Genomic DNA, 18,768 nt, shown 5'->3' with positions numbered 1-18,768 from the left:
TCCAAAACTTTGGGAGGCTGAGGCGAGAGGATCACTTGAGCCCAGGAGTTTGAGACTAGCATGGGCAACACAGCAATATTCCATCTCTAAAAATGTGTTTCTGTAACATATATGTCTATATAGACTCATATATTCACAGTGTATTTATAATACACAAAATAGCGGAATACAGACTTAACTATTCACAATGGTTACTTCTAGAGAAGGGGAAATGCAAATTTCAGCTTTTTATGCTACACATATATTCTTGTATCATCTGAAATATTTAAGCAAATTGTATGTATAAATTTGCCCCAAAACACATAGCAGAACAATGTAGTTTTGACTCAAAAATCTTCAAATCATGATGGAATTGTCCTGTGAAAGTAAAGTTATAGAGATGAAAAGTCTCCCTCCAGCCTAAATGCTCTTTCATATGACCTATATTACACACACCAATGCAGACGCCCCAATCCTTTCCCCACGGTCATAAGAATTTTTCAGTGAACTGTATTCCCCTTTACAAACTAGATGATAGTTAGAGTTACCAGGCAAGAACGTGGATCCAGTTCTGCTTTTTCAAAGCCCAATGTTCCTCACATAATAGCAATGCATTCTTCAACCGGTCAACTGCCCCCAACACCTGAGCTCTCTGTTGTACACAACTCAGCGAGGCCTGGGAGAAAGCAGGTGCAAATTTCACTTACTCAGTAACAACACATCCCACCTGATTCCTCTGCTGGGCTAGTTCTCAAGTCATCTTTTTCTAAGCTTTCATTCGGCTCTACCACATGTACCTAGGCTGGGTAAAATACTTTACCAGGTTTTTTTTTTTTTTGAGATGGAGTTTCACTCTCTAGCCCAGGCTGGAGTGCAGTGACACCATCTCGGCTCACTGTAACCTCCACCTCCCGGGTTCAAACGATTCTCCTGCTTCAGCCTCTCAAGTAGCTGGGACTACAGGCACACCCAGGACTACCACCACACCCAGCTAATTTTTGTATTTTTAGCAAAGATGGGGTTTCACCATATTGGCCAGGCTGGTCTCAAACTCCTGACCTCATGATCCGTCCGCCTTGGCCTCCCAAAGTGCTGGGAATACAGGCGTAAGTCACCGCACCTGGCCTACTTTACCAGTTTTATTCCTGAATTAAACCTGTTATTACTATCAATAACGTCAATCAGTGCCATTTCATTCACCGTATGACACACACACACAAAGCACTCCATACTCGCTCCACCTATCTGCTTTTCTGCAATGGCCACAGTGTTCCCCATCTTACATGAGAGGCACACACAAAGACAATGACTTCTCCAAGGTTTTGTAATTCACAATCAGTGGCAGAACCAACATGACCAACCACGTCTGGCCAAGGCCTGTGTTTCAGCCACACCATCTGGTTGCTGCCCCAAGGCTCAATGGGCAAGTAACAGATCACTCCGATTGCAGAGGCTTCAGAAATGCCTTCCACCATGGTACAATGGACGGTTCGCTCTCAGAAGGGGAGGCAGGGGTGGAATCAGCACACAGTTCTGCTAGGTTTCTCATGCAGGGCACAGACTATGTGTATTTTGTGCCTTGCTTTGCAGTTGAAATGTCTCCTGCCCCCTGTACAACAGCTTTCTTTGTCCTCTCCACATAAAAGTACAACTGAGGTCCTCAGGGGAAGGCAGTGATCACTGCCCTGTGCCACACCTGACTGATGTCCAAACAAGTGGACACACAGGCTCTTCTCTTATGGCCCAGGCTGCCCCCATCTGCTAAGCATCAACAACTACACATAGGATTTGCAGAACATGAATGACATGGAGGTGACTGCTTTATCTCTGTTGAAAACTTACTGCACTCTCTTAAAAAAGGGAATTCAGGAAAAACTGAACATTTGAGGCTGGCTGGCTGTAATCTTCAGCTGCTGAGAAAGCCTCAGCTGCTCGGTTCCACTGTGGAAATCCAACTCCTCCCTCAAAGTCCAACTCAAGTACACCTCCTCTGCGGTGACTGCCCCTTCCTCCCTTTCACAAGCATGTGTTCTCTCTGCAGTCCCAGAGCATTCTATCGCCACCTCTGGAGCCACACTGTCCCAGCCTACAGCCAGCTCAGCGCACAGCTGCCTCTCCCTTTGTGTACCTGCAGGCCCCACCTGGGCTGGAAGGCTGCCTCCTTCTCCTCCGCACAGAGGCGGCACTCAGGAACTACTGAATGAGGGAGGGAGTGGATGAGCAAGATCAGCCAAGGGCTACAGGGAGTGACCTGCAGCTCCCAGCAGGAACAGCCCCTGCCCTGCCAATCCGGAGGTGCTGGCTCTGTTCTCAGCAGGGCCGCTAAAAGCTCCCTTATAACAGCTCTAGGACACGACGGTCAACTTGGTGTCAGGCCCTAGAGACACCGAAACTCCTAACAAATAAAGAGGCCGCGTATGCAGCATGCTCGTTAAAAGCACAGGCTTCGGAGTCAGAGCTTGAATTCCGCTTATTATGTGACCTTGAGCAAGTTACTCAATGCATCAGTCTCATTTTGTCACCGGCAAAATGAGGACATTATCTGCCACACAGTGTTGCTGAAAAAGTAAGAGAGGTGACAGACGCAAAGTGCTTGGCACTTACTTACTCTTATTGGTTTATTACAAAGAAGAGAACACGGGAACAGCCAAATGCAAGAGAGGCACAGGGCACACCACGGGGCAGAGAGGTCGAGGCTCCCATGCCTGGAAGTGCCACCTCCCCAGCACCAAATGAGTTCACCAAACCAGAAGCTCCCCAAACCCAGTATTTAGAGGGTTTTATGGAGTTTTAATAACATCAACATGATTAAGTCACTGGCTACCCGTGACTAGCTCAATCTCCAGCCTGTCTCATCTCCCCTCCCAGAGGTAGGTGTGGGGCTGACATGTCCAACTCTATAATCATGACTCATCTTTCTGGCAACCAGCCCTGATCCTGAACCTGTCTAGGGGCCGAAGCCCCCTGTCATCTCATTATCATACAAAAGACACTCCTATCGCCCCAGAGATTCCCAAAGTCTTAGAAGCTCTTGTGTCAGGTATTGAAACCTAAGACCAAATATTATAACCAATGATGTTCCTATCACTCAGGAAATTACAAGGGTTTTAGAAGCTGTGGGCCAAAAACCAGGAAGAATACTAAATATATACACTATTATACTATGTATCCCACTATCACAATAATTTTTTTTGAGACAGAGTCTACCTCTGTTGCCCAGGTTGGAGTGCAGTGGTGCAATCTCAGCTTATGGTGCGATCTCAGCTCACTGCAACCTCCACCTCTCAGGTTCAAGCAATTCTTGTGCCTTATCCTCCTGAGTAGCTGGAACTACAGGTGTGCAACACTACAACTGACTAATTTTTGTATTTTTTAGTAGAGACGGGGTTTCACTGTGTTGGCCAGGCTGGCCTTCAACTCCTGGCCTCAAGTGATCTGCCCACCTCGGCCTCCCAAAAATCTGGGATAAGTCACGAGCCACCGTGCCTGGCCTCACTAGCACAATAATTATACTGAGAGGATGGGGGAGAAAAACGTGGGCAACAGGAGGAGCGGGGAAGGTAAGCAGCCTGAATCCTTGTCTTCCATAGTAGGACACCTCCCTGTCTTTCACACAATCTAGAAGAACGAGCTAAAACATAAACACAGTAACCTCCAAGGAGCAGGGATCAGAGTGGAGAAGGGTAAGGTGGGGGATTGCTGGGTTTTGTCCTAAGCCTTGTTAATTTCTGACTCTTAGAACTGTAGGCCTGTACAACTTTGCTAAAAATGAGTATTTACCTGTAATCCCAGCACTTTGGGAAGCCAACGTGGGCGGATCACGAGGTCAGGAGATCGAGACCATCCTGGCTAACACGGTGAAACCCCGTCTCTACTAAAAATACAAAATACTAGCCAGGCGTGCTGGCAGGCGCCTGTAGTCCCAGCTACTCAGGAGGTTGAGGCAGGAGAATGGTGTGAACCCAGGAGGCGGAGCTTGCAGTGAGCTGAGACTATGCCACTGCACTCCAGCCTGGGCGACAGAGCGAGACTCCATCTCAAAAAAAAAAAAAAAGAGTATTTAGTTTTTAAACAAAATCTGATATTTGACCAACAACAATAGTATATTAAGTGATATGGTTTTTTGTTTTTGTTTGAGAGAGGGTCTTGCTCTGTTGCCTGGGCTGGAGTGCGGTGGTATAATTCTAACTTACTACAGCCTCAAATTATTGGGATCAGGTGATCAACCTCTCGAGCAGCTAGAACCACAGGTGTGCACCACCATGCCCAGCATTCTTTCTCTCTTTTTTTTTTTTTTTTTGGTAGAGGTGGAGGTCTTGCTATGTTGCTGGTCTTAAATTGCTGACCTCAGTGGATCCTACTGCCTCAGCCTCCCTAAGTTCTGGGATTACAGGTGTGAGCCACCACACCAGGCCAAAGTGGTGTATAATAAAATTTTTTGGAATCCAACCACTTTGAAAAAGTATGGAGAGCTATAAATCATCTCCCCATAAACACACATGGATGCAGATACACAAAATTGTTGCACAGGATTTTGGGGACTTCATAAAGTCCTGAAAGCCAGGTTAAAAACCTTAGGACTATACATTCTGGTTTCTTTTTTTTTCTTTTTTTTTTTTTTTTGAGACAGTCTTGCTTTGTCATTCAGGCTGGAGTGCAGTGGCGTGATCTCCGCTCACTGCAAGGTCTGCCTCCCAGGTTCACGCCATTCTCCTGCCTCAGCCTCCCGAGTACCTGGGACTACAGGCGCCCGCCACCATGCCCGGCTAATTTTTTGTATTTTTAGTAGAGGCAGGGTTTCACCATAGCCAGGATGGTCTCAATCTCCTGACCTCGTGATCCACCCTCCTCGGTCTCCCAAAGTCTGGGATTACAGGCGTGAACCACCGCGCCCGGCCCTAGATTCTGGTTTATTAAAGGAAATGCATTTCAAGTCAGAGTTTGTCATTTATTGCACAGGAAAATAAAAACTTAGTTAAGAAAATCAAAAACACCCACATGATAAAATGAGGTCCTACTTGGTTTTAAACTACTTGGTGACCACCATCAGTTGTTTGCTTGACCACAGGATGCACCTAATTCCTAACTATGAATAAAGGTACAAACATTGTTTATTGGGCTTTTGGCTTCAGCCTTGAAACAATCAGATTCTCTCAAACTCAGGAATGTGAATCGCTGTTGGGTTGATGCAGCTGTTTCCATTCTAGAAATGGACCTGGAATCATGTACTTTTCGCCCATGAAGAGTCCTTTGTGCAAAACTTGAAAAGGGAAGGTCCCAAATTCCCCATATGGTATTTCTTCCAGTAGAGGAATTACTCTAATGACTTCTTAGCAAAACTTACATGATCAGGGCAGGCCATCAAAATACTCCAGAAAACAAAGTTTAGCTCCATTTCTGATGGACCTGTCTCCACTGCTATCAGTCTCACCAACAGCCTCACATCAAGTCAGAGGAACGGTTTTTTCATTTAAGAAGGATCTTCATGGCTGGGTGTGGTCGCTCACGCCTGTAATCCCAGCACTTTGGGAGGCCAAGTTGGGTGGATCACGAGGTCAGGATTTTGTGACCAGCCTGGCCAACATACTGAAACCCCGTCTGTACTAAAAATACAAAAATTAGCCAGGCTTGGTGGCACGTGCCTGTGGTCCCAGCTACTTAGGAGGCTGAGGCAGGAGAACTGCTTGAACCTGGGAGGTGGAAGTTGTGGTGAGCCAAGACTGCACCACTGCACTTCAGCCCGGGCAAGAGAATGAGACTCCGTCTCAAAAGAAAAAAAAAAAAAAAAAAAAAAAGGACCTTCATGTTCCTGCCAACTTGCAAAAAAATTAAATAAATAAATAAATAAATAATTGATATCTGTTAACCAGAGGTGACAAAAAGCACCTCCCAGGCTGCTGTAGTAAGTGGATCCGTAACTGTGGTGGGAGATTCCAACCCCCGAGACCTGTGACTATGTCGTGCAGCAAAAGGGCTTGGCCACAGGCCTTAGGAAGAGTATCCTGGGCTATCCAGGGAGGTCCAATCTAATCCCATGAGCCTCTAAGAGCATAGAACTGGCCAGGCGCGGTGGCTCACACCCGTAATCTCCACACTTTGGAAGGCTAAGGCAGGCAGATCACGAGATCAAGAGATGGAGACCATCCTGGCTAAAATGGTGAAACCCATCTCTACTAAAAATACAAAAATTAGTTGGGTGTCATCGCGGGCAACTGTAGTCCCAGCTACTCAGGAGGCTGAAGCAGGGGAATCACTTGAACCCAGGAGGTAGAGGTTGCAGTGAGCTGAGATCATGCTACTGCACTCCAGCCTGGGCAACAGTGCGAGATTCCATCTCAAAAAAATATTTTAAAATAGGGAATAGAACTTTCTCCGAGTGCAAGAAGAGAAATGCACAAAGGGGAACGGGAGAGCCTGACCAGGTCCCTGGCCTACCTAGTCCTGAGCTGATGGGACCACGTACAAAGACCAGATAGAGGCCTCAGGAGCTGAGGGCAGCTCCCAACAGATGGAGAGCAAGGGAACAGACACCTCAGTCCTGCAACCACAAGGAACTATATTTGGCCAAAAGCACTTGGAAACAATTCTCCAGTGAGGAATGCAGCCCAGCCCACATGGTGATTTTTGCCCAGTCACATCCACGTCAGTCTTCTGCCCCATAGAACTGTGAGATGATACAATTTCAATTGTTTTAAGCCACTAAATTTGTGGAAATGTGGTAAAGCAGCAACAGAAATGAATACAGTGATTCACGTGGAAACCCCTAGAAGAGTTCCTGGCACAGTGTTGACACCTGACAAGCGTTTCCTGATTTCCTTACATCGCAAGGCAGGGCTGGCCACACTCCATCCAAAACAATAAATGATAGACTTGTTCTGACAAAACAGATTCAGTGAATTATAAATGGCCCAGAACACCTACAAATTTTAGGTTTCAGGTAAGTGATTGCCTTTCTTTTCACTTAGAAGCCTCCCAATGCTCATCTTACTGATAAACTCTAAGTACCAGGCAGGAGACTAAACACCAGACAAACCCAGCCCCAGATGCCCCAAGGGAGCCCATCCCAGCACTCACTCTCCGCTGCACTGAAATGATGTCCAGGTCAGTTTATCCCACTAGACCAAGAACTCCAGCTCTCCACGTGTGAGTCACCAGTGCTGCCTCTGCATCTCTGCTTCTAGGATGGTGCTTCTGCACTTCACAGGAAATCTGTATCAATGTTTGTCAACACTATATATGACAGTGTCACTTAATATCTGCACAGAAAACATAAATTCTTTGAGGACCAGGGCTGGGTTTATTAGCCTTTGTAATCCCACTGCCACTGTCTGAGACATCAGAGGCACTCGGTAGAAGTTGGTGAAGAGAAAGAAAAGGCAGAGGAGAGACAGGAAAGCAGGACCAACACCGCAGACACAGATTCTGAGGTGGCCGGAGGAGAGGCAGGGCAGAGAAACTTCCTGGATGCTGGAATGGGGTTCACTGTGATATCTGCTGCTGGATTTCAAATGTCAAAGGTGACGCTTTGCTGACCTTGACCTCTGACTGCCCTTTAGCTTTCCCAACCTCAACACAGGGCACTTAGAAACTGCAATGTCAAGAAATTATGCTTCATTAAAGCATGGGAATGTTATTTACATGGACGTTCATTACTGAATTTTTTACATGGGAATGTAAATAATTGAAGAGATTGTTAAAGATTAAATCATGCACATTCAATAACTTTGTAAAATATTAATGATAACTGAAACACAAATTTTGATGTTCCCCAAAAATGCTAAAATATAAAAAAATACTGGCCAATTAAAGATAGAAAACAATCCTAATGCAGCTCCCCAACAGACACATTAAAACTTCTCTATACATTAAATATTTCGGATTTCAAAGGAAAACCCAGATTCATTCCATTCTTAATATGGCGTTAAAAAAAAAAATCTTAGGTAATACAATATTTCATTTAAAATTTACAAAATTCCATTACATTCATTATTTCATTTGATCCTCAAAACAATCTCCTGAGTTAGGCAGAACAGGTATTATTAACAACTAACTCCATTTTACAGGTAAGGGAACTGAAGTTCAGCAAGTACTTGGGCTTAACAAAAGCTTTAATAGGGCCACATATCAAAACCAAATCCTCTGCTCAAAAGAACTAGAATAAGTTATCTTTTACATATTATTCATACTTATATCCTGTCAATATCCAAAAATGTTTTGAGGTAGCCTGCAATAATAGACACCTATCCAATAAAAACATTAAAACGAAAAACAGGGGGAAAAAAAAACAGCAGGTGACATGGGAGACAGACGAAGGTAGATAGCAAAGACTGAGACTTATAATCTAAGAAAACTTCATCTCTGACCTTCCAGTTCCAGGGAGATAACGCTAAGGAAACAAGATGGTTTATAGACTCATAAACTGACAAAAGAGAGGTTGCATCAGTTCTTAACTCTGAAACACTCCTAGCAGCCACAGCAAATCTCTAGGACAACATACCAATGGCATCAAAGCAAGAGTATACTTCGGGATAGAGTGAATTAAGTTCCCTGTTTGGGACCCAGGCCAGGGCTAGAGAAAAGAACTCTGAAATGTAGAGCTCAAAAATACATCCTCTGTCGGCCAGGCGCAGTGGCTCACACCTGTAATCCCCAGCACTCTGGAAGGCCGAGGCGGGCAGATCACGAAGTCAGGAGATGGAGACCATCCTGCCTAGCACAGTGAAATCCTGTTTCTACTAAAAATACAAAAAATTAGCCGGGCATGGTGGCAGGCGCCTATAGTCCCAGCTGCTTGGGAGGCTGAGGTAGGAGAATGGAGTGAAGCCAGGAGGCGGAGCTTGCAGTGGGCCAAGATCCTGCCACTGCACTCCAGCATGGGCAACAGAGCAAAACTCCGTCACCAAAAAAAAAAAAAAAAAAAAAAAAAAAACATATATATATATATATATATACCCTCTGTCTTCTCCATACCCATGTGTCCCCTTCTGTGAGAGACTTCCTTACACCATTGCGGGGAAGAGAATTTTTCTCTGCTATATTTGCTTGAAAGAATTAAAGGTGTAGGGCAAAAATTTTTGGAAATTATGTAGTTTACGATCCTCAAAAGTGAGAAAAATGAAGCCCAGAAGAGAAGGCCTTCCAGGAAAATTCCAGAGCCAGAGGTAGACCCAGTACATTGTTTTTGTTTTTGTTTTGAGAGGAAGTCTCACTCTATGGCCCAGGCTGGAGTGCAGTGCAGCCATTTCACTCACTGCCACCTCCGCCTCCTGGGTTCAAGCTATTCTCCTGCCTCAGCCTCCTGAGGAGCTGCGATTACAGGCGCCCACCACCACACCCAACTAATTTTTGTATTTTTAGTAGAGACAGGGTTTCACCATGTTGGCCAGGTTGGTCTCCAACTCCTGACCTCAAGTGATCCGCCTGCCTAGACCTCCCAAAGTCCTCGGATTACAGGCGTGAGCCACCGTACCAGGCAGACCTGTTAAGTTTTAATCAAGTACTCTGAACTATGCAACAAACGCTAGGAAGTAATAGAAAAAAAATTAATCTAAAAACCCTCTGGAGAGTCAAGGAATTGCAGATTTAAAATAGCACGAATACTTGGATTCACGGTATTGAAAAAGGACCTCGCATTTACCCACGCGCGCGGGTCCACGCAGCCACCTATATAGGTGACAAAACACTCAGGAAGCCCTCATGCGGGGCCGGGAAAGAGCCCCCACGCAGAGTCACGGACTCCCTCGTCCGAAGGTCCGCGCAGTCCCCTCGGTGAGTCTAGGGAAGCAGTCTCGCTGCGAGGGAGGGCGAGGAGGGCGGCGGAGTCTCCCTCTCGCGGTGGCCCGGACCCCGCCCCACGAGTGGGCCCTCGCAGGGCCCCCTCTGCTGCACGCGGGGACCAGCCACGCTGCGGGGAACCGGGCAGAAGCCAGCGCCTGGGTCCATGCAGTCCCCTCCGCGGCAGACGCGGGGAGCCGGGGAGCAGTAGGGACCGGCCCTCACCCGCAGGGCGACCAGGACACCCCGCGGGCCCACGAGGTACCGCAGCAGGCGCTAAGCCCCCGGTGCCGCCCAAGGCCGAGACAAAGCCCTGGAGCAAGGACCCCGGATCCCAACCTCAGACCCTGCGGAGCCCAGCTCGGAGCCGCCAGGCGCGGGGCAGAGACCCCCGCCCGGTCCGGAGACCCCGTCGCCCGTCGCGCCCTCTCACCTCAGGCTGCCGCCTCGCAGCGCTCGCTCCTCGCCGCGGCGCCTGGGCCGACTGGAGCGCAGCTGAGCAGCCGACAGAGCCGCGGCAGCCTCAACAATGGAGCCCCGGGGCGGGGCCGCCGCCGCCGCTTCAGCCCGTGTTCCCCGCTCAGGATCCGGCTCGGATCAACGAGCTGCAGCTGGCGCGGGGTTGCGGCCGGGAAACACACCGCGCAGGTGCACACGGCCCAGCCCGCCGCCCGCAGCCCCGCCCCCAGCGGAGCCGGGCGCCCAGGGCCCGCCCCCCGGGCAATGGGGAGCGAGCTGCGCGGAGAGGGCGGGGCCTGGGGGAACAAAGGCAGGTTGGGCGGGGCGGCGCTGGGACTGGGCGTGCGGTGTCCCGCGGGAGGACCGGACCCAAGAGCTGGCCGGATCCTGGCCTCCTAGAAGACCCAGCTCAACGTCCACCTGCAGTCTGCCCTACAGGACGCGCTCATCTCAAGCCCAGAACTCAGGCTTTTAGGGCAGAGAGCGAGAGACAGGCTTGCTTTACAAAAAAGGAAACTGAGGTTCAAGGAATAGGATTGCCTGCTGCCCGAAGTCACGTAGTCCCATTCACTCGTTCACCTTGTCATTCAGCAAACATTTGGAAGCACGTATGGTGGGCGTTAGGAGTGAAGTAGGGCCAGGCGCGGTGGCTCGCTCCTGTAATCCCAGCAGTTTGTGGGACGGAGGCAGGTGGATCACTTGAGGCCAGGAGTTCGAAACCAGCCTGGCCAACAAGATGAAACCCCATCTCTGCTAAAAATAAAAAAACTTAGCCGATCGTGGTGACGCGTCCCTATGGTCCCAGTTACTGGGAAGACTGAGGCAGGAGAATCGTTTGAGCCCGGGAGGTGGAGGTTGCAGTGAGCTGAGATGGTGCCACTGCATGCGCTCCAGCCTGGGCGACAGAATGAGACTCTGTCTCCAAAAAAAAAAAAAAAAAAAAATTAATAGAGGGGAAGTAAAAACGAACTTAGGCCTTCCCTGAAGGAGCTCGGCCAAGGAGTACCTGAAATGTCTCTGCATCTCTTTAAGGTCTGATAAAGGAACCAGGAGCAAGCGCTAATCACTTCCCTTTCCTACCTCAGAACTTTCATGTGTTTGCTGTTCCCAGCCTGAAATGCCAAGTACCAATGGTATTTATTTATTTATTTATTTATAGAAATGAGGTCTCCCTATGTTGCCCAGGCTGGTCTCAAACTCCTGGCCTCAAGCTATCCTCTCGTCTCAGCCTCCCAAAGTATTGGGATTGCAGGCATGAACCACTGTCCCAGCCCTGATCGTCTTTAAAACGTCTTTCCTCATCTTATTTGAGTTTCCTGCTCCATGTGACCCCACACCCTTGGTTTCCCTGTACTTCCATAGCTGCTCCTCGGTGGGTCCTGGGGACCCACCCCCTTCTCTGCCCAACTTGTATATGTCTGGACTCAGGCCAAATGCCCTTCCATTTGCAGTGGGCACTGCCACAAGAAATCTCATGCCTTTCCAGGCTTCACAAACCATCCACATGCTCTGCTGCCTGCCAGAGACATCCATCCCAGTCAGATGCCCAGCCCTGACCTTTCCCAAAGGCCCAGCTGGACACAGGGAAACATCTCAAATTTTCCGCGGGCCAAACAGAGTGCTTTATTAGTGCCCTAACCTGCTCATCCACATTCTTGTGATTCTCAGTGAACAGCCCCTCCATCCACCCAGCTGCTCAGGTGAAAATCTCAAATCCTCCTCCAGTCCTTCCTCCTGGAACCTCTCATGCAGCCCTCTGCCTTCCTAGGACACTGAGCACGCCTCACTCCCAGTGCCAGCTGGGGTGCTGTCTGAGTGGCTGCCACCCACTTGGCATGAAGTGTGACCTCTCGCCCGGTGTGGTGGCTTATGCCTGTAGTCACAGCACTTTGGGAGGCTGATGTGGGCAGATCGCTTGAGGCCAGGAGACTGGGACCAGCCGGGCCAATATGGTGAAACTAAAATACAACAATTAGCCAGGCATGGTAATGTATGCCTATCATCCCAGCTACCCTACCCAGGAGGCTGAGGCAGGAAAATTGCTTGAACCTGGGAGGCAGAGGTTGCAGTGAGCCAAGGTCACACCACAGCACTCCAGCCTGGGCAACAGAGCGGGACTCTGTCACAAATTTTAAAAAAGAAGAAGGAGGAGAAGAAGAAGAAGGAGAAGAAGTGTGACCTCTCTAAGGCAAGGCAGTGTCCCACTCTGATTCACTTCCATGTGTAAAACAGGACCTGCGCCCTGAAGGCACTCACTCAGGGAGGCTGCTGGGATGGGTGGATGCACAGTTCAGGTCTTCATGGTGGCTGGGGCTGACCCCATCCCCATCGCTCTTCGCACACACACCTGCACACTCATCACTCCCACGCTCACACCCACCACTGAAAGCCTGGCCCCTAATCTGATTTGCCTAACAAGGTCCCTGGATGAACAACACATGCTTCCCTACCTCTCCCCTGCTAGGGCCCCACCGTGTTCTGGGATGTACTCAGGGATCAGGAGAACAAAACCTCAGGGAGTGAAAGGACATGCCAGGGTGCAGGCCTCTGCATCCCCCTCCATGCCCTCACCCCTGCCTGACACACCCTCACCCCTGTACCTGGCCAGCTCCTACCAACCCTTAAAGTCTCACCAAGTTCAGTGGTGGCAGCCACACCCTAAAGTGACTGACCCCCCAATGACCTATGCCGTTGCATAGTCTTCCTGACCTTGGGTACGAGCAAAACCGGTGACTGGCTTCTAACCCATAGAGCCTGGCAAAAGCAATGGGATGTCATTGTCACAGTGCATCACCTTCGCACACTAGAGAGAAAGGTTCCGCCTGCAGGCGCTACAGGAGGGAGATGCTGTGCTGAGAAAGGACCTTCGGAGGGGCCCTGTAGGCAAGGAAGCAAAAAACTGGGTCCTTGCCAAGCGGGTCCGAGGAAATGAATTATGCCAGTAACCTCGGCGGACCTGGAAATGGATTCTGCCCTGGTGGAGCCTCAGATGAGGATGCAGCCCAGCTGCTTAGCGTGAGATCCCAAGCACAGGACCCGCTAAAATGAGCTCAACTCCTAGCTTGCCAAAATTGGCTTAAAGGTGTGTGTTGTTTTAAGCTTCTAAGTGTTTAGTTATTGCCTATGAAAGTGGTAAAATATGAGACAATAACTTAGGTCCCCTCCCCATCACACACATTCTTCTTTCTGGCATTCATCACAATTATACTTATTGATTTAAAATCTCCCTTTTGACTGGGTGCAGTGGCTCAGGATTTCCAGACCAGCCTGGCCAACATGGTGAATCCCCATCTCTACTAAAAATACAAAAATTAGCTAGATGTGGTGGTGCAATCCTGTAATCCCAGCTACTCAGAAGGCTGAGGCAGGAGAATTGCTTGAATCCAGGAGGCAGAGGTTGCAGTGAGCCGAGATTACACCATTGCACTACAGCCTGAGTGACAAGAACAAAACTGTCTCAAAAAAAAAAAAAAAAGAATTGTCTCTTGCCACTAGCATGAAGGTCCCATGAGAAGAAAAATGGAAACTCTTGCTCATAACAGTGCCCCAAATGCCCAGCACGGTGTAGCTCTAGGGCAGTTAGTCGATGGTGGACGCTGCTGGTTGGAGGGCCCTGCTGGCCCTCCCAACTGCCTTCTCTCTGGTCACATTCCATTATAGAGAACAGAATAGTTTCTTGCCTTTCCAGAGTCCCTCTTAGTGGGGATTGGCCAAGTGACATTGTCCTGCCCCGGGAGACATAAGTGGAAGTTGGCCGAAAGGTTTCTAGCCTTGGTGTGCTGGGACAATTTGAACCAGGACATGACAGCTGACCGTCCATTGTTCGGGAATTCTGCAAGTTGGTTGTTCAACACATTCGGTACTTCAAAATATTAAATAATATAAACTTGCAAATTAAAAAATGCATTAGACCAGATGCAGTGGCCCACGTCTAACACATGGGAAGCCTGAAGCAGGGAGATCACTTGAGCCCAGGAGTTCAAGACCAGCTTAGGCAAAAAAGGAAGACCCTGTCTCTACAAAAAATTTTAAAATTAGCTAGGCATGGTGGTGTGTGCATGCAATCCTAGCCACTCAGGAGGCTGAGGTGGGAGGATCGCTTGAGCCATCTGTTCAAGGCTCCAATGAGCTATGATAGTGTCACTGCACTCCAGCCTGGGTGACAGAGCCAGACCCTGTCTCAGAAATAAATATATTTCATATATTAATAAATTTATAATAAATGTATATATATACACATTTATGTATTATAATTATATATTTTGACATAAATATCTATTTCTTGTTTTATTTATTTATTTATTTATTTTGAGATGGAGTTTAACCCTTGTCACCCAGGCTGGAGTGCAATGACACAATCTGGGCTCACCGCAACCTCCACCTCCTGGGTTCAAGTGATTTTCCTGCTTCAATCTCCTGAGTAGCTGGGATTACAGGCACGCACCACCACGCCTGGCTAATTTTTGTATCTATAGTAGAGATGGGATTTCTCCAAGTTGGTCAGTCTAGTCTCGAACTCCTGACCTCAGGTGATCTGCCACCTCAGCCTCCCAAATTGCTGGGATTACAGGTGTAAGCCACTGTGCACAGCCTATATGATATATTTATATATTATAATTATGTATATTAATTTTATATAATATATACAAATATAAATATGAAAACTTTCCTTGCCTTCTCTTGTTTCTATCTACAGTCAGTCCCATGACTTCAAATACTATCTACATGTAATAATTTTAAATGTATATTTTATATATATTTATAATTTTGTTGTTGTTGTTGTTGTTGTTGAGACGGAGTCTCGCCCTGTCGCCAGGCTGGAGTGCAATGGCACAGTCTCAGTTCACTACAACCTCTGACTCCCAAGTTCAAGCGATTCTCCTGCTTCAGCCTCCCAAGTAGCTGGGCTTATAAGCGCCCACCACCACGTCCAGCTAATTTTTGTATTTTTAGTAGAGACACGGTTTTGCCATGTTGGTTAGGTTGGTTTCGAACTCCTGATCTTAACTGATCGCCCACCTCAGCCACCTAAAGCTCTGGGAATACAGGCGTGAGCCACCGTGGCCAAACTATTTTTCTGTTTCCAAACATTTTACATGAGAGGAAAGCAGAGAATAAATCATCTAACACTCTACTGTAAAAAAAATCTTTGTGCCTCTCTTCTTTTCATCTTTCCTAAGTGTACATATTACCAAAATGTCTTTAGGTTGAGGTCCCCCCGTGAAAACTCTACAGGGTGTTGTGTCCTCAGCCACCCTCCTGTCTTTTCCTAGTCCTGGCATTTTAGAACTGTCTGGGGATGACCCAGGATACGCATTGTGGCCATGTCTATTGGAGGGTCTAGTGAGTATCAGCCCCGGGATCATCTCATCCCCAAGGACAGCCTGAGGTAGGGGGTAGTGTCTCTCAGGAGAGCAGCTGGATGCTCTTGGCCTTAGAGGAATCTCCTGGTATAGTTTCATCTAAAATGGTGACCCCTTAGGGTTATTAAAATTTTAGGACATTAAAATGAATGGACAATACAACGTAATGTCATTAAAGCTAGGTCATTAAAACTGTTCCTCCAGCCGGAGCTTTTATTCCTCGGAGACACATTGACGGTCTGCCAATGGAATACTGATATTGAGAGGAAAAGGCAGAAATGATTTCAGCTCTCTAGATTGTCTCAGACTTGTGAAGAGAGAAAAACTGTCCCAAAGAACAAGGAAAACCCACCCCAGAGAGGATGTGCAAGAACCTGAACATGAAGATGCTTTTAAGGCACACAGGAGGACAAAGAGCAGTGCCAGTGCCTCCTAGGTGGTGACTGAGTGCTTTACTGAACAGGATGGGTGTCCCGAGGGATAGAATGGAATGCCGTGACACTTAGAAAGGTCTGTGTTGGGGTCAGCACTGCCTCTCCCTGAGTTTGTTATCTTGAAAAGGCTTGTCCGCTTATTTGAGTTTCAGTTTTTCATTGACTGTAAGATACATTTTGTCAGTACAGCTTGAAAGATAAAAATACTATTTCCAAAGAGGCAAGCTAAAATGATGCATTTTATTTGCTAAAAATTCATATTTATTTCTTCCTCAGAGTGAGTGTAGTAGGTTTTAAAGGTCTGTTCTTTTTAAGGGTAATTTCAAACGGAATTGTAGGACTTAGCTTTGTCAATGCTACTGGTGAAATAAAAGTGTGATAGACAAATTGATGATTTACAAAGATTCACCAAAATGTCAGTTCCCCTCTTGTAGCATGGTGAAGAATTTATGAAAGTGGACACATCTGCATCCTTTATCTGGATATCTGGGGTTTTCGTTTGTTTGTTTGTTTTTTTGGAGACACTGTCTTGCTCTGTAGCCCGGCTGGAGTGCAGTGGCGCCATCTCTGCTTACTGCAACCTCTGCCTCCCGGGTTCAAGTGATTCTCCTGTGTCAGCCTCAGAGTTACTGGGATTATAGGCCCACCACCACACCCAGCTAATTTTTGTATTTTTAGTAAACACGGGGTTTTAGGCCTGGCACGGTGGCTCATTCCTGTAATCCCAGCACTTTGGGAGGCCAAGGTGGGTGGATCACAAGGTCAGGAGTTCCAGAGCTGCCTGGCCAACACGGTGAAAAACTGTCTCTACCACAAATACAAAAAAATTAGCTGAGCCTGGTGGCAGGCACCTGTAATCCCAGCTACTCGGGAGGCTGAGGCAAGAGAATTGCTTGAACCAGGGAGGTGAAGTTTGCAGTGAGCCAAGATCTTGCCACTGCACCCCAGCCCAAACGACAATGGAAGACTTCATCTCAAAAAACAAACAACAGCAAAAAGGCGGGGTTTTGCCATGTTGGCCAGGCTGGTCTCAACCTCCGGACCTCAGGTGATCACCCGTCTCAGCCTCCCAAGGTGCTGGGATTACAGGCCTGAGCCACCACGCCTGGCCCACTCTATTTTCTTTTTAGTCCCTAAATTTTAACATGTTTGAGTTTGTCTGTTCCTTTATCACTGTTTTCTTACACAAAAGAAATTCTGCCTAATCCTTCGTAAAAAAAAAAAAATCTTCCTGTGACTTCTGAAAGTGTTCTGGTTTTGTCTTTCATATTTGAATATATAATAAGTTGATTATGGTTCATGGAATAGAGAAGAATGCAATGCATTTTCCCAAGTAGATGCCAGCCTGGTTTGCCTCATATTTTAAAGTGCATGTGATTTCTTTTTCTATTCTACAGTGCCTAGTCTATCATTCATCAACTTTCCATATAAATGCTGGGTCATTAAGACTTTTCTTCCCCTTGGTCTGCTTGCTCATCTCTCTGCTAATACTGTGCTGTCCTGAGTATTTTCATTTGAAAATCTTAGAAGTATGTTAGACAAGCTATCACTCTTTTTTTAAGTGACAAAAAAGCATTAGATATTTGTCATTTTTACTACGTATGAAAAAGTAGTTTTTCTTGCCTAAAACAACCTGATTTGGGAATTTATGTGATTTCATAGGAATAGCATCTGGAAGTGGTGACATTAATGTCATTTTAAAAACCATGTGTCATATTTCCTCTTATTCCTTTCTGCCTTGACATTGTGCAATAGAAATTTTAAAAATTGTTGTATTAATGTTGTTAAATACCAATTATTGGTTTTATTTATTACTCAATTAAATTTAATAAGCATACTCTGTCTTGGTGTAATCACATGGAATGGGCTCAACTCCCCAGTTAACAAGTGACAGCACATGTAAAATATTGTCTACCAGGGAAACTCATTGAACACTTAGTGTTCAGACTGTGTTTTGGTGTCTGGTTCCCTAAGCACCACTGCAGTGACACAAAATAATAGACCTTCAGCAGAAAAAGTTTTGGCAAATATATTGCATAAGCCATTTAGATGCAGTGGGTCATTCTTATTACTTGGGTTGGTGGAATCCCTTTCAAAATGTAAGTTACTAATACAAAGATGGAACTTTGCCAGCAGGTGTTTTTAAGAATCAGTAGTCTCAGGACTGATAATATTAACTCCCTTATGCACATCAGGTAGGACTTTATTATGACAGATACTAGAAATGTACAAAGTGAAGTTAAAAGGTAACTCCTAGCAGCACATCTTACTCCCTGGATTCTCTAATGAGATGGGTGTTTCTACTTTGCTGTTACCTTTTTGAATAGTTCAATTCCAGCATTAATACTGCTGTGTGGGAGGGAGTATGTGTGAACAGAGTAAGAGTTGTGACAATCACGTCATAGAAGAAATGCTTGAAAATTTTAGAATCATGTAAAGAGCTTATGGATTGAGTATAAATTCCCAGTGCTGTCAGTCTCACCCGTCCTTCTATCCACATGTGTGGAATGTTCTAGGACTCCATGGCTTTTGAGGATGTGGCTGTAAACTTTACCCAGGAGGAATGGGCTTTCTTAAATTCTTCTCAGAAGAATCTCTAGAGAGAAGTGATGCAGGAAACCTGCAGGAACCTGGCTTCTGTAGGTAAGAATGACAACACATTTCACTTAATTACAGAAGTATTTCCCTATCATCAGTGCTATTTGTGATTTGGAATGTGGCAAGGGAATGATTTGGTGAAGAAATCAGGCATGGGCACT

At 46.8% G+C, this 18,768-nt stretch overlaps 1 protein-coding gene and 1 pseudogene across 5 annotated transcripts in view; one reads left to right on the top strand and one right to left on the bottom strand.

Moving 5' to 3' along the window:
• LOC135971365 (SH3 domain and tetratricopeptide repeat-containing protein 1-like) overlaps positions 1-10,335 on the bottom strand; it is a 52,182-nt gene extending 41,847 nt beyond the window's left edge. For 2 of the 5 annotated variants that reach the window (XM_073993955.1, XM_073993958.1), the window contains exon 1: positions 10,187-10,335. The gene's annotated coding sequence lies outside the window, so the exon portion shown is untranslated. Of the gene's footprint in view, positions 1-7,053; positions 8,620-9,616 lie in introns of those variants that run through there. The other 3 variants (XM_073993957.1, XM_073993956.1, XR_012413970.1) reach the window with 3 other exon arrangements.
• LOC135971364 (uncharacterized) lies at positions 9,556-10,994 on the top strand (annotated as a pseudogene).
• Positions 10,995-18,768: the final 7,774 nt, after the last annotated feature.

Source organism: Macaca fascicularis, chromosome 6, assembly GCF_037993035.2.
Source record: "Macaca fascicularis isolate 582-1 chromosome 6, T2T-MFA8v1.1".
Lineage (NCBI taxonomy): Eukaryota > Metazoa > Chordata > Mammalia > Primates > Cercopithecidae > Macaca > Macaca fascicularis.
The sequence above is the reverse complement of the archived record's forward strand: the minus strand, read 5'-3'. Positions and strand labels throughout refer to the sequence as shown.